Source organism: Cherax quadricarinatus, chromosome 42 (genome assembly GCF_038502225.1).
Source record: "Cherax quadricarinatus isolate ZL_2023a chromosome 42, ASM3850222v1, whole genome shotgun sequence".
NCBI classification, from domain to species: domain Eukaryota; kingdom Metazoa; phylum Arthropoda; class Malacostraca; order Decapoda; family Parastacidae; genus Cherax; species Cherax quadricarinatus.
The window spans coordinates 24,998,616-25,014,697 of record NC_091333.1 but is presented as its reverse complement, the minus strand read 5'-3'; positions in this window follow the sequence as shown (position 1 = coordinate 25,014,697).

Sequence of the window (16,082 nt, the reverse complement as noted above, 5' to 3'; positions counted from 1 at the left end):
ATGTAGTTCAAGGACGCCCGATTAATAATCAAAGAAACTAATTTCCGCAGACGCAAGTGCCTTGAATCATCACTAATCACTGTTTCTAATACAATTAAATAAAACAAAGGCAGCTTCACCATCTCTGAAGTCTTAACAATTCTCCTGAAAACAGTAAACCCTGCCATCACACAGTCTCTCCTGTTAATACTACACAAGCACATTACAGAGAATGAACATCGAAACAGACCTTCTCTAATACAGTCTCCAATAGAAATATTTGTCTAACCTATTTTTATGCTACCCAAGTAATAGCTTTTATATCCTTAACTGTTCTACCATATTGTATTACTACTACTACTACAACTTATATTACTACTACTACTACTACTACTACTACTACTACTACTACTACTACTACTAATAGTAGTATTACACCTCACTCTAAGCCTATATATACCCTCGGTGTCCATGTGCTGTTCGTAACGGCTTGACAAAGCTCCTGGAGAGCGAAACGTTGCCACAATAAAATGTTACATTAGTTGCACTTGTGTCCTTTTACTTAACAAAGATAAGGGGGTGTTAATGTTGCAGTTTTATAACTGTGGTGTACACATGCCTCTGGCAGGACAGTGATGGAGCAATGATGCTGAAAGTTTTTCTTTTTCGGGCCACCCTGACTTGGTGGAAAACGGCTTATGTGTTATATATATATATATATATATATATATATATATATATATATATATATATATATATATATATATATATATATATATATATATATATATATACATATACATGCAAAACAACCACTCTGAAAAAAATAGAGAAATTCCAAGCGCTTTCGTGACTACTCACATTATCAAGGAACTATGGTTCCTTGATAATGTGAGTAGTCACGAAAGCGCTTGGAATTTCTCTATTTTTTCAGAGTGGTTGTTTTGCATATTCCGAAATCACCTGTTTACTGTGATCTTATTGCAGATATATATATATATATATATATATATATATATATATATATATATATATATATATATATATATATATATATATGTATATATATATATATATATATATATATATATATATATATATATATATATATATATATATATATATATATATATATATATATATATATATATATATATATATATATATATATATATATATATATATATATATATATATATATATATATATATATATATATATATATATATATATATATCGGTGTGGTAGGTAAGTTTGGGGTACCAGGTGTAAATGATAATGGGAGCCCTTTGATTGAACTTTGTATAGAAAGGGGTTTAGTTATAGGTAATACTGTACATATTTTAAGAAAAAGAGGATAAATAAGTATACAAGATATGATGTAGGGCGAAATGACAGTAGTTTGTTGGATTATGTATTGGTAGATAAAAGACTGTTGAGCAGACTTCAGGATGTACATGTTTATAGAGGGGCCACAGATATATCAGATCACTTTCTAGTTGTAGCTACACTGAGAGTAAAAGGTAGATGGGATACAAGGAGAATAGAAGCATCAGGGAAGAGAGAGGTGAAGGTTTATAAACTAAAAGAGGAGGCAGTTAGGGTAAGATATAAACAGCTATTGGAGGATAGATGGGCTAATGAGAGCATAGACAATGGGGTCGAAGAGGTATGGGGAAGGTTTAAAAATGTAGTGTTAGAGTGTTCAGCAGAAGTTTGTGGTTACTGGGTTAGTGGGTGCGGGAGGGAAGAGGAGCGATTGGTGGAATGATAATGTAAAGAGAGTAGTAAGGGAGAAAAAGTTAGCATATGAGAAGTTTTTACAAAGTAGAAGTGATGCAAGGAGGGAAGAGTATATGGAGAAAAAGAGAGAGGTTAAGAGAGTGGTGAAGCAATGTAAAAAGAGAGCAAATGAGAGAGTGGGTGAGATGTTATCAACAAATTTTGTTGAAAATAAGAAAAAGTTTTGGAGTGAGATTAACAAGTTAAGAAAGCCTAGAGAACAAATGGATTTGTCAGTTAAAAATAGGAGAGGAGAGTTATTAAATGGAGAGTTAGAGGTATTGGGAAGATGGAGGGAATATTTTGAGGAATTGTTAAATGTTGATGAACATAGGGAAGCTGTGATTTCGTGTATAGGGCAAGGAGGAACAACATCTTTTAGGAGTGAGGAAGAGCCAGTTGTGAGTGTGGGGGAAGTTCGTGAGGCAGTAGGTAAAATGAAAGGGGGGTAAGGCAGCCGGGAGTGATGGGATAAAGATAGAAATGTTAAAAGCAGGTAGGGATATAGTTTTGGAGTGGTTGGTGCAATTATTTAATAAATGTATGGAAGAGGGTAAGGTACCTAGGGATTGGCAGAGAGCATGCATAGTTCCTTTGTATAAAGGCAAAGGGGATAAAAGAGAGTGCAAAAATTATAGGGGGATAAGTCTGTTGAGTATACCTGGCAAAGTGTATGGTAGAGTTATTATTGAAAGAATTAAGAGTAAGACGGAGAATAGGATAGCAGATGAACAAGGAGGCTTTAGGAAAGGTAGGGGGTGTGTGGACCAGGTGTTTACAGTGAAACATATAAGTGAACAGTATTTAGATAAGGCTAAAGAGGTCTTTGTGGCATTTATGGATTTGGAAAAGGCGTATGACAGGGTGGATTGGGGGGCAATGTGGCAGATGTTGCAGGTGTATGGTGTAGGAGGTAGGTTACTGAAAGCAGTGAAGAGTTTTTATGAGGAGAGTGAGGCTCAAGTTAGAGTATGTAAGAAAGAGGGAAATTATTTCCCAGTAAAAGTAGGCCTTAGACAAGGATGTGTGATGTCACCGTGGTTGTTTAATACATTTAGAGATGGGGTTGCAAGAGAAGTAAATGCGAGGGTCTTGACAAGAGGCGTGGAGTTAAAAGATAAAGAATCACACATAAAGTGGGAGTTGTCACAGTTGCTCTTTGCTGATGACACTGTGCTCTTGGGAGATTATGAAGAGAAGTTGCAGAGATTGGTGGATGAATTTGGTAGGGTGTGCAAAAGAAGAAAATTGAAAGTGAATACAGGAAAGAGTAAGGTTATGAGGATAACAAAAAGATTAGGTGATGAAAGATTGGATATCAGATTGGAGGGAGAGAGTATGGAGGAGGTGAATGTATTCAGATATTTGGGAGTGGACGTGTCAGCGGATGGGTCTATGAAAGATGAGGTGAATCATAGAATTGATGAGGGGAAAAGGGTGAGTGGTGCACTTAGGAGTCTCTGGAGACAAAGAACTTTGTCCTTGGAGGCAAAGAGGGGAATGTATGAGAGTATAGTTTTACCAACGCTCTTATATGGGTGTGAAGTATGGGTGATGAATGTTGCAGCGAGGAGAAGGCTGGAGGCAGTGGAGATGTCATGTCTGAGAGCAATGTGTGGTGTGAATATAATGCAGAGAATTCGTAGTTTGGAAGTTAGGAGGAGGTGCGGGATTACCAAAACTGTTGTCCAGAGGGCTGAGGAAGGGTTGCTGAGGTGGTTCGGACATGTGGAGAGAATGGAGCGAAACAGAATAACTTCAAGAGTGTATCAGTCTGTAGTGGAAGGAAGGCGGGGTAGGGGTCGGCCTAGGAAAGGTTGGAGGGAGGGGGTAAAGGAGGTTTTGTGTGCGAGGGGCTTGGACTTCCAGCAGGCATGCGTGAGCGTGTTTGATAGGAGTGAATGGAGACAAATGGTTTTTAATACTTGACGTGCTGTTGGAGTGTGAGCAAAGTAACATTTATGAAGGGGTTCAGGGAAACCGGCAGGCCGGACTTGAGTCCTGGAGATGGGAAGTACAGTGCCTGCACTCTGAAGGAGGGGTGTTTATGTTGCAGTTTAAAAACTGTAGTGTAAAGCACCCTTCTGGCAAGACAGTGATGGAGTGAATGATGGTGGAAGTTTTTCTTTTTCGGGCCACCCTGCCTTGGTGGGAATCGGCCAGTGTGATAATATATATATATATATATATATATATATATATATATATATATATATATATATATATATATATATATATATATATATATATATATATATATATATATATATATATATATATATATATATATATATATATATGTCGTGCCGAGTACTCAGAACTTGCGATCTTGGCTTAAATAGCAACGTTCATCTTGCCATATAGGACAAGTGAAAATTTATGTATGCAATAATTTCGCCAAAATCATTCTGAACCTAACGAAAAAAACATATTTCACTGTGTTTGTTTAGTATTAAATTATTGTAAACAAATCTAAAATATATATAGATGGGTTAGGCTAAAATAAATTGTTCTTGTTATAATAAGGTTAGGTAAGTTTTGTAAGATTCTTTTGGTGCAAAATTAAAAAAAATTACATCAACATTAATGAAAAAAAATATATCTTTAAACGTATAAGAGAAATTTTTAGAAAGGACTTAATTTTAAATGAGTTCTTGCTAATTGACCAGTTTTACATATTTGGCACGACATATACATACATATATATATATATATATATATATATATATATATATATATATATATATATATATATATATATATATATATATATATATATATATATATATGCAATAAGATCACAGTAAACAGGTGATTTCAAAATATGCAAAACAACCACTCTGAAAGAATAGAGAAATTCCAAGCGCTTTCGTGACTACTCACATTATCAAGGAACTATGAAAGTGAAGCATCCAAGGAAGCTATATAAGGGGTCCGGCCAGCACCTCACTATCAGATCCCACAACGGTTAAACACGTGACGCGCGGCGACCCAACTTGGATAGGTCTCTTGCACAACTCACCCCCAAGCTATTCTACCCAAGAAAATTTAAAAATTATTATTTGTCCAGTGTATTATTAAATTCTTCCTAAATTCTATTAATTATAAATGGATCTAATTTATATAAACCAAAGGAAATATTCATATTATTGTCAAAACTGCTTTTTATGAAACAAGATTCAATTATATTCCTGTCGACCATGGACTTGCTTGATACTACTTTCTCAACTTTTTGAAAATCAATTGGATGGTTAAAATCTCTTACATGAATAAATAGAGCATTGGAATCTTGTCCAGTTCTAATGCTATATTTATGTTGTTTTAATCTTAGTTCGAGATTTTTACCAGTTTGACCGTAATAAACTTTATCGCAAATTTTACAAGGAATCTTATAGACACATCCATCAGCATTTTGGGGGGAATTCTTTATCAAAAGTTTTTTCACTGTATCAAGATTTTTGAATACAACTTTAATATTAAAAGTCTTAAGAAGAGAAGGCATATCAACCAAGTTTTCATGGTAAGGGAGAACCAACATATTTTTAGTTGAATAAGGCTGGTTGTCCCTTTTTGGATTATAAAAAGTGTTTCTAGCAACTTTAAAAGATTTATCAATTACATTTCTTGGGTATTTTAAATCATTACCTATTTCATAAATTTTGGATATTTCCTCATCTATGAACTCAGGACTACAAATTCGTAAAGCTCTCAAAAACATTGATGAGAAAACAGACAGTTTGACTCTATCTTGATGCGAGGAATAATAGTGGACATAGGAACAGTTATTTGTAGGTTTTCTGTAAATTTTAAATTTGAATTCATTATTACCCTTAATAATTAAAACATCTAGAAAAGGCAATGAGTTATTTTCTTCAAACTCAACAGTAAAGTTTATAGAATGGGCTAAGCTATTTAATTTTCCAAGGAAATGGTGTATATCTACATTTTTGGGCATAAGACACAAAATATCATCAACATATCTGAACCATTTAGCTCTCTTAGGGAGGATTGTTTTAAGCAACCTTGTTTCAAAAAATTCCATGTATAGGTTACTAAGAACAGGTGAAAGAGGATTTCCCATTGCCATACCAAACTTCTGAGTGTAAAACTTATCATTAAATACAAATTTTGCATCAACAATGCAAAGTTTAATAAGTTTAATGATAGTAGGAACTGGCAATGGTAAATCATAGTTAACGAGTTCTTCAGATAAGAAACTTAATAAATCATCAACAGGAACTTTCGTAAACAAGGAAGTAACATCAAAACTAACCATGTTAAAATCATTTAAGTCAGTCAAGGAGCTTAATTTATCAACCAAGTCTTGGAATTTCTCTATTCTTTCAGAGTGGTTGTTTTGCATACATATATATATATATATATATATATATATATATATATATATATATATATATATATATATATATATATATATATATATATATATATATATATATATATATTTTTAACAAGTCGGCCGTCTCCAATAGAGGCAGGGTGACCCAAAAAGAAATAAAATCCCCCCCCAAAAATACTTTTATCATCATTCAACACTTTCACCTCACTCACACATTATCACTGTTTTTGCAGAGGTGCCCAGAATACAACAGTTTAGAAGTATATACATATAAAAATACACAATATATCCCTCCAAACTGCAAATATCCCAAACCCCTCCTTTAGAGTGCAGACATTGTACTTCCCATTTCCAGGACTCAAGTCCGGTTATATAAAACAACCGGTTTCCCTGAATCCCTTCACTAAATATTACCCTGCTCACACTCCAACAGATCGTCAGGTCCCAAATACCATTCGTCTCCATTCACTCCTATTTAACACGCTCACGCACGCTTGCTGGAAGTCCAAACCCCTCGCCCACAACACCTCCTATACCCCCTCCCTCCAACCTTTTCGAGGACGACCCCTACCCCGCATTCCTTCCAATACATATTTATACGCTCTCCATGTCATTCTACTTTGATCCATTCTCTCTAAATGACAAAACCACCTCAGCAAACCCTCTTCAGCCCTCTGACTAATACTTTTTTCTAACTCCACACCTTCTCCTAATTTCCACACTCCAAATTTTCTGCATAATATTTACACCACACATTGCCCTTAGACAGGACATCTCCACTGCCTCCAACCGTCTCCTTTCTGCAACATTTACAATCCAAGCTTCACACCCATATAAGAGTGTTGGTACTACTATACTTTCATACATTCTCTTCTTTGCCTCCACAGATAACATTTTTTGCCTCCACATACACCTCAATGCACCACTCACCTTTTTTCCTTCATCAATTCTATGATTAACCTCATCCTTCATAAATCCATCCGCTGACACGTCAACTCCCAAATATCTGAAAACATTCACTTCTTCCATACTCCTCCTCCCCAATTTGATATCCATTTTTTCTTTATCTAAATCATTTGATACTCTCATCACTTTACTCTTTTCTATGTTCACTTTCAACTTTCTACCTTCACACAAATTCCCAAATTCTTCCACTAACCTTTGCAATTTTTCTTTAGAATCTCCCAAAAGCACAGTATCATCAGCAAAAAGTAACTGTGTCACTTCCCATTTTGAATCCTGCCAAGTGAGTGTACAATGAAAGCCTGTAATTGTTTTACATGATGGTAGGATTGCTGGTGTCTTTTGTCTGTCTCATAAACATGCAAGATTTCAGGTACGTCTTGCTACTTCTACTTACACTTAGGTCACACTACACATACATGTACAAGCATATATATACACACCCCTCTGGGTATTCTTCTATTTTCTTTCTAGTTCTTGTTCTTGTTCATTTCCTCTTATCTCCATGGGGAAGTGGAACAGAATTCTTCCTCAGTAAGCCATGCGTGTTGTAAGAGGCGACTAAAATGCCGGGAGCAAGGGGCTAGTAACACCTTCTCCCGTATAAATTACTAAATTTAAAAGAGAAACTTTCGTTTTGCTTTTTGGGCCACCCTGCCTTGGTGGGATATGGCCGGTGTGTTGAAAGAAAGATATATATATATATATATATATATATATATATATATATATATATATATATATATATATATATATATATATATATATATATATATATATATATATATATATATATATATATATATATATATATATATATATATATATATATATATATATATATATATATATATTACCAGGGTGCTAGACATACATACATAAAGTGGTTATAATAAGTGTTTATGCACTTGAAGAAGAGAAGAGTGTAGAGGAGAGAGAGAGAGAGAGAGAGAGAGATGTTAAACGAACGTTTAGGAAGTTTTGAACCAAGTAAGAGAGCAATAATACTAGGGGACCTGAATGTTACAGTGCGAGTAACGGTTATAGATGGTGTGGTATGTGAGTTTGGGGTGTCAGGTGCACATCATAATGAGGGCTTTTGATTGAACTTTCTTTAAAAGAAGTTTGGCAATAGGTAATGCATATTTTAAGAAAAAACTGGATAAATAAGTATACAAGATATTATATAGGGCGCAATGACAGCAGTTTGTTGGGTTGTGTATTAGCTGTAAAAAGACTGATGGATAAAGTTCAGGTCGTGCATATTTATATAGGGAGAAGAGATATATCAAGTAATTTCTAAGTTGTAGCTTCAGTGAGAGTTCGGGGTTTCTAAAATTATTATCCAGAGGGTTGAGGAGGCTTTATTGAGTGGTTCGAACATTTAGAGAGCATGGAACAAATTAGAATGACTTGGAGGGCGTATAAATCTGTAGTGGAATAAAGGCGGGTTAAGGGTCGTCCTAGGAAAGCGCGGAGGGAAGTAGGTTTTGTGGGAAAGGGGCTTGGACTTCTAGCAAGCATGCATCAGTAAGCATATTAGATGAGAGAGAGTAGAGACAAATGGTTTTCATGACTTGACGTGCTGTTAGGTAAGACACATATGCAACAGTTAGGTATCTTTATTTCGAAACGTTTCGCCTACACAGTAGGCTTCTTCAGTCGAGTACAGAAAAGTTGATAGAAGTAGAAGAGACTTGAAGATGATGTAATCAGTCCATTACCCTTGAAGTTTGGAGGTGGTCAGTCCCTCAGTCTGGACTGAGGGACTGAGGGACTGACCACCTCTAAACTTCAAGGGTAATGGACTGATTACATCGTCTTCAAGTCTCTTCTGCTTCTATCAACTTTTCTGTACTCGACTGAAGAAGCCTACTGTGTAGGCGAAACGTTTCGAAATAAAGATACCTAAGTGTTGCATATGTGTCTTACCTAACAACCTATCGGTATTTTATACCATTTTAATGCTCACTTGACGTGCTGTTGGAATGCAGGCAAAGTAACATTTAAAAGGGATTCAGGGAAACCAATTTGCTGGACTTGAGTCCTGGAGGTGGGATGTACAGTGCCTGCACTCTGAAGGAGGGGTGGAGATATGTAGTAGCTTTTTAACTGCAGCATCGTGCGCCTCTGTTCTACTTTTCCATAAAGTGGGAAAGTGGAACCGAATTCTTCCTCCATAAGCTATGCGTGTAGTAAGAGGCAACTAAAATGCCTGGAGCAACCTTCTCCAACCGTTCCTAGGCCGACCCCTACCCCGCCTTCCCTCCACTACAGATTTATACACTCTGGAAGTCAACCTATTTTGCTCCAACCTCGCTACATGTCCGAACCACCTCAACAATCCCTCCTCAACCCTCTGATATAATAGTTCTGGTGATCCCACACCTCCTCCTAATTTCCAAATTACGAATTCTCTGCATTATATTCACACCACACATAGCCCTCAAACACGACATCTCTACTGCCTCCAGCCTTCTCCGTGTTGCAACATTCACCAACTATGCTTCACACTCATGTAAGAGGATTAGTATAACTATACACTCATACATTCTCCTCTTTGCTTCCATGGACAAAGTTCTTTATCTCAACAGACTCCTCAGTGCACCACTCACTTTTTCCCCCTCGTCAATTCTATGATTCACCTCATCTATCATAGACCCATCTGCTGTCATGTCCACTCCTAAATATCTGAATACATTCACCTCCTCCATACTCTCCCCCTCCAATCTGATATCCAATCATTCGTTACCTAATTTTTTATTGTTATCCTCATCTTACTCTTTCATATTTTCAGTTTTAATTTTCTTCTTTTACATACCCTACCAAACTCATCCACCAACCTCTGCAACTTCTCTTCAGAATTTCCCAAAAACACCGTGTCATTAGCTAAGAGCAACTGTGACAACTCCCACTGTTTGTTAGATTCTTTATCCTTTAACCCCACACCTCTTGCCAACACCCGAGTATTCACTTCTCTTACAACCCCATCCATAAATATAGTGAACAACCACGGTGACATCACACATCCTCGTCTAAGGCCTACTTTTACTGTGGAAAAAATTTCTTCTCTCCTACATGCTCTAACCTGAGGATTACTATCTTCGTAAAAGTTTTTCACTGCTTTACCCTTATCCAAATAGACTTAAATGTTTCAACATAAACACTTGGCCAACACATCCCTTAATCTTCCTAAAACCTCCTTATTCATCTGCTATCCTACTCTCCGTTTTACTCTTAATTCTTTCACTAAATCTACCATGCACTTTACCAAGTATATTCAACAGACTTAGTCCAGTATAATTTATGTACTCTCTTTTGTCCTGTTTGCCTTTATACAAAGGAACTATGCATGCTCTCTGCCAATCCCTAGGTACCTTACCCCCTTCCAAACATTTATTAAATAATAGCACCAACCACTCCAAAACTATATACCTTCCTTCTTTTAACATTTCTATCTTAATCCCATCAATCCCAGCTGCCTTACCCCCTTTCATTCTACCCACTGCATCACGAACTTCCTCTACACTCACAACGCAAATGATGATCGTCTCTAGGCACCATGATGGTAATGCTGGGGCAGTAGTAAGGATGAATGGGAGGGTGTTGGCACCTGGAGGAGAAGTTGATATTCTTGGAGTGAAATTTGACTCCAAATTAACCATGAAGAACCATGTTGTAAATCTTGCAAACAAGGCAGCCAGGAAGCTTACAGCACTTCGCCGTATCTCGCATCTGCTTGGCAGTAGGGGTTGCAAGATTCTGTACGAGGCACAAGTGCGCTCACACCTTGAGTATGCTCCACTTTCTTGGTTTGCTTGCCTCCCCCCTCTCATCTGCGACTGCTTGACAGAGTAGAGAACAAAGCAAGACGTCTCATCTCTTGCCTGGACCCATCCTGGATAGATCTGTCATTTCAGAAGAGCCTTCAACACAGGAGGGATGTGGGTGGCCTTACAGTTATGTACAAGGCCAATATTGATAAAATAGACACATGTGCAACTCTTGGGTATCTTTATCGAGGAAACGTTTCGCCACACAGTGGCTTGATCAGTCCATACGTAGGAGAAACTTGAAGAACAGGAGGAGAATGAGGTAATCAGTCCCTCAACCTTGAGTTGATGTGTTCAGTCCATCAATCTTGAAAAGAATACGGCATATCAGCGGAGAAGCAGCTTATAAACCGTATGGCAGGAGAGGTGCAGCAGTCATAGGTCGTGTCACATTTGTTCAATGTTGAAGTAGGTCGTGCCCAAGAATTAGGCAAGCGAAGAATTCCTAAGTATTAAGATCCCAAGAAGTTGCAGTGTCTGACAGATTTGTAGATGAATGGTTCAGAGAACCGACATGTTGATAAATTAGACACATGTGCAACTCTTGGGTATCTTTATTGAGGAAACGTTTCGCCACACAGTGGCTTCATCAGTCCATACGTAGGAGAAACTTGAAGAACAGGAGGAGAATGAGGTAATCAGTCCCTCAACCTTGAGTCGATGTGTTCAGTCCATCAATAAAAATACCCAAGAGTTGCACATGTGTCTAATTTATCAACATGTCGGTTCTCTGAACCATTCATCTACAAATCTGTCAGACACTGCAACTTCTTGGGATCTTAATACTTAGGAATTCTTCGCTTGCCTAATTCTTGGGCACGACCTACTTTCACATTGAACAAATGTTACACCACCTATGACTGCTGCACCTCTCCTGCCATACGGTTTATAAGCTGCTTCTCCGCTGATATGCCGTATTCTATTCAAGATTGATGGACTGAACACATCGACTCAAGGTTGAGGGAGTGATTACCTCATTCTCCTCCTGTTCTTCAAGTTTCTCCTACGTATGGACTGATGAAGCCACTGTGTGGCGAAACGTTTCCTCAATAAAGATACCCAAGAGTTGCACATGTGTCTAATTTATCAACATGTCGGTTCTCTGAACCATTCATCTACAAGGCCAATATTGTCAAAGTACCACACTTGGAACCACTTCGAGGACAGTGTGAAACAAGCTTTTAAGTCACAAGACAGGCAGAAATCAGCAACTTCACTCTGGCTGTACCCTTCTCCAGAACATCACTCCATCTGAGATCATATATACCCAGGATGACTCGAGTATGGAACACGTTCGTACAGCATAATGATGTCAACGAGATAAAGTCAGCTGATCAAATGAAAATGCTGGCCCACAGATGGCTCCAACTTCATCCTGTTCCCTACTTGTATGTCTCATAACAATAAAAATAGAATCTGCTGTTGCAATCATTCAATCTTATGTATTTGCAGTTCTCAGAACTCTTTACGCCAGTGAAGTAAATTTGCTTTCAAATGAGCTGATGTAGGTAACAGCTCTTAGTTTGTCAATAAAGTTAGGGATCCTTAACCTTGTCAAACCCTGTGTAAAAAAAAAAAAAAAAAAACTGGTTCTTCCTCACTCCTGCAAAATGTTGTTCCTCCTTGCCCTATACAAGAAATCACAGCTTCCCTATCTTCGTCAAGAAAATATTCCTTCCATCTTCCCGATACCTCTAACTCTCCATTTAATAACTCTCCTCTCCTATTTTTATCTGACAAATCCATTCGTTCCCGAGGCTTTCTCAACTTATTAATCTCACTCCAAAACTTTTTCTTATTTTCAACAAAATTTATTGATAACATCTCACTCACTCTCTCATTTGCTCTCTTTTTACATTGATTCACCACTCTCTTAACTTCTCGTTTTCTTCATATATACTCTCTCCTTTATATATATATATATATATATATATATATATATATATATATATATATATATATATATATATATATATATATATATATATATATATACAATAAGATCACAGTAAACAGGTGATTTCGGAATATGCAAAACAACCACTCTGAAAGAATAGAGAAATTCCAAGCGCTTTCGTGACTACTCACATTATCAAGGAACTATGAAAGTAAAGCATCCAAGGAAGCTATATAAGGGGTCTGGCCAGCACCTCACTATCAGATCCCACAACGGTTAAACACCTGACGCGCGCCGACCCAACTTGGATAGGTCCTTTGCACAACTCACCCCACAAACTATTCTACCCAAGAAAATTTAAAAATTATTTGTCCAGTGTATTATTAAATTCTTCCCAAATTCTATTAATTATAAATGGATCTAATTTATATAAACCAAAGGAAATATTCATATTATTGTCAAAACTGCTTTTTATGAAACAAGATTCAATTATATTCCTGTCGACCATGGACTTGCTTGATACTACTTTCTCAACTTTTTGAAAATCAATTGGATGGTTAAAATCTCTTACATGAATAAATAGAGCATTGGAATCTTGTCCAGTTCTAATGCTATATTTATGTTGTTTTAATCTTAGTTCGAGATTTTTACCAGTTTGACCGTAATAAACTTTATCGCAAATTTTACAAGGAATCTTATAGACACATCCATCAGCATTTTGGGGGGAATTCTTTATCAAAAGTTTTTTTTACTGTATCAAGATTTTTGAATACAACTTTAATATTAAAAGTCTTAAGAAGAGAAGGCATATCAACCAAGTTTTCATGGTAAGGGAGAACCAACATATTTTTAGTTGAATAAGGCTGGTTGTCCCTTTTTGGATTGTAAAAAGTATTTCTAGCAACTTTAAAAGATTTATCAATTACATTTCTTGGGTATTTTAAATCATTACCTATCCAAAATTTATGAAATAGGTAATGATTTAAAATACCCAAGAAATGTAATTGATAAATCTTTTAAAGTTGCTAGAAATACTTTTTACAATCCAAAAAGGGACAACCAGCCTTATTCAACTAAAAATATGTTGGTTCTCCCTTACCATGAAAACTTGGTTGATATGCCTTCTCTTCTTAAGACTTTTAATATTAAAGTTGTATTCAAAAATCTTGATACAGTAAAAAAACTTTTGATAAAGAATTCCCCCCAAAATGCTGATGGATGTGTCTATAAGATTCCTTGTAAAATTTGCGATAAAGTTTATTGCGGTCAAACTGGTAAAAATCTCGAACTAAGATTAAAACAACATAAATATAGCATTAGAACTGGACAAGATTCCAATGCTCTATTTATTCATGTAAGATATTTTAACCATCCAATTGATTTTCAAAAAGTTGAGAAAGTAGCATCAAGCAAGTCCATGGTCGACAGGAATATAATTGAATCTTGTTTCATAAAAAGCAGTTTTGACAATAATATGAATATTTCCTTTGGTTTATATAAATTAGATCCATTTATAATTAATAGAATTTGGGAAGAATTTAATAATACACTGGACAAATAAATAGCTTGGGGGTGAGTTGTGCAAAGGACCTATCCAAGTTGGGTCGCCGCGCGTCAGGTGTTTAACCGTTGTGGGATCTGATAGTGAGGTGCTGACCTGACCCCTTATATAGCTTCCTTGGATGCTTTACTTTCATAGTTCCTTGATAATGTGAGTAGTCACGAAAGCGCTTGGAATTTCTCTATTTTTTTCAGAGTGGTTGTTTTGCATATATATATATATGTATATATATATATATATATATATATATATATATATATATATACATATATATATATATATATATATATATATATATATATATATATATATATATATATATATATATATACATATATATTTTTTATTATCACACTGGCCGATTCCCACCAAGGCAGGGTGGCCCGAAAAAGAAAAACTTTCACCATCATTCACTCCATCACTGTCTTGCCAGAAGGGTGCTTTACACTACGTTTTTAAACTGCAACATTAACACCCCTCCGTCAGAGTGCAGGCACTGTACTTCCCATCTCCAGGACTCAAGTCCGGCCTGCCGGTTTCCCTGAATCCCTTCATAAATGTTACTTTGCTCACACTCCAACAGCACGTCAAGTATTAAAAACCATTTGTCTCCATTCACTCCTATCAAACACGCTCACGCATGCCTGCTGGAAGTCCAAGCCCCTCGCACACAAAACCTCCTTTACCCCCTCCCTCCAACCCTTCCTAGGCCGACCCCTACCCCGCCTTCCTTCCACTACAGACTGATACACTCTTGAAGTCATTCTGTTTCGCTCCATTCTCTCTACATGTCCGAACCACCTCAACAACCCTTCCTCAGCCCTCTGGACAACAGTTTTGGTAATCCCGCACCTCCTCCTAACTTCCAAACTACGAATTCTCTGCATTATATTCACACCACACATTGCCCTCAGACATGACATCTCCACTGCCTCCAGCCTTCTCCTCGCTGCAACATTCATCACCCACGCTTCACACCCATATAAGAGCGTTGGTAAAACTATACTCTCATACATTCCCCTCTTTGCCTCCAAGGACAAAGTTCTTTGTCTCCACAGACTCCTAAGTGCACCACTCACTCTTTTTCCCTCATCAATTCTATGATTCACCTCATCTTTCATAGACCCATCCGCTGACACGTCCACTCCCAAATATCTGAATACGTTCACCTCCTCCATACTCTCTCCCTCCAATCTGATATTCAATCTTTCATCACCTAATCTTTTTGTTATCCTCATAACCTTACTCTTTCCTGTATTCACCTTTAATTTTCTTCTTTTGCACACCCTACCAAATTCATCCACCAATCTCTGCAGCTTCTCTTCAGAATCTCCCAAGAGCACAGTGTCATCAGCAATGAGCAGCTGTGACAACTCCCACTTTGTGTGTGATTCTTTATCCTTTAACTCCACGCCTCTTGCCAAGACCCTCGCATTTACTTCTCTTACAACCCCATCTATAAATATATTAAACAACCACGGTGACATCACACATCCTTGTCTAAGGCCTACTTTTACTGGGAAAAAATTTCCCTCTTTCCTACATACTCTAACTTGAGCCTCACTATCCTCGTAAAAACTCTTCACTGCTTTCAGTAACCTACCTCCTACACCATACACTTGCAACATCTGCCACATTGCCCCCCTATCCACCCTGTCATACGCCTTTTCCAAATCCATAAATGCCACAAAAACCTCTCTAGCCTTATCT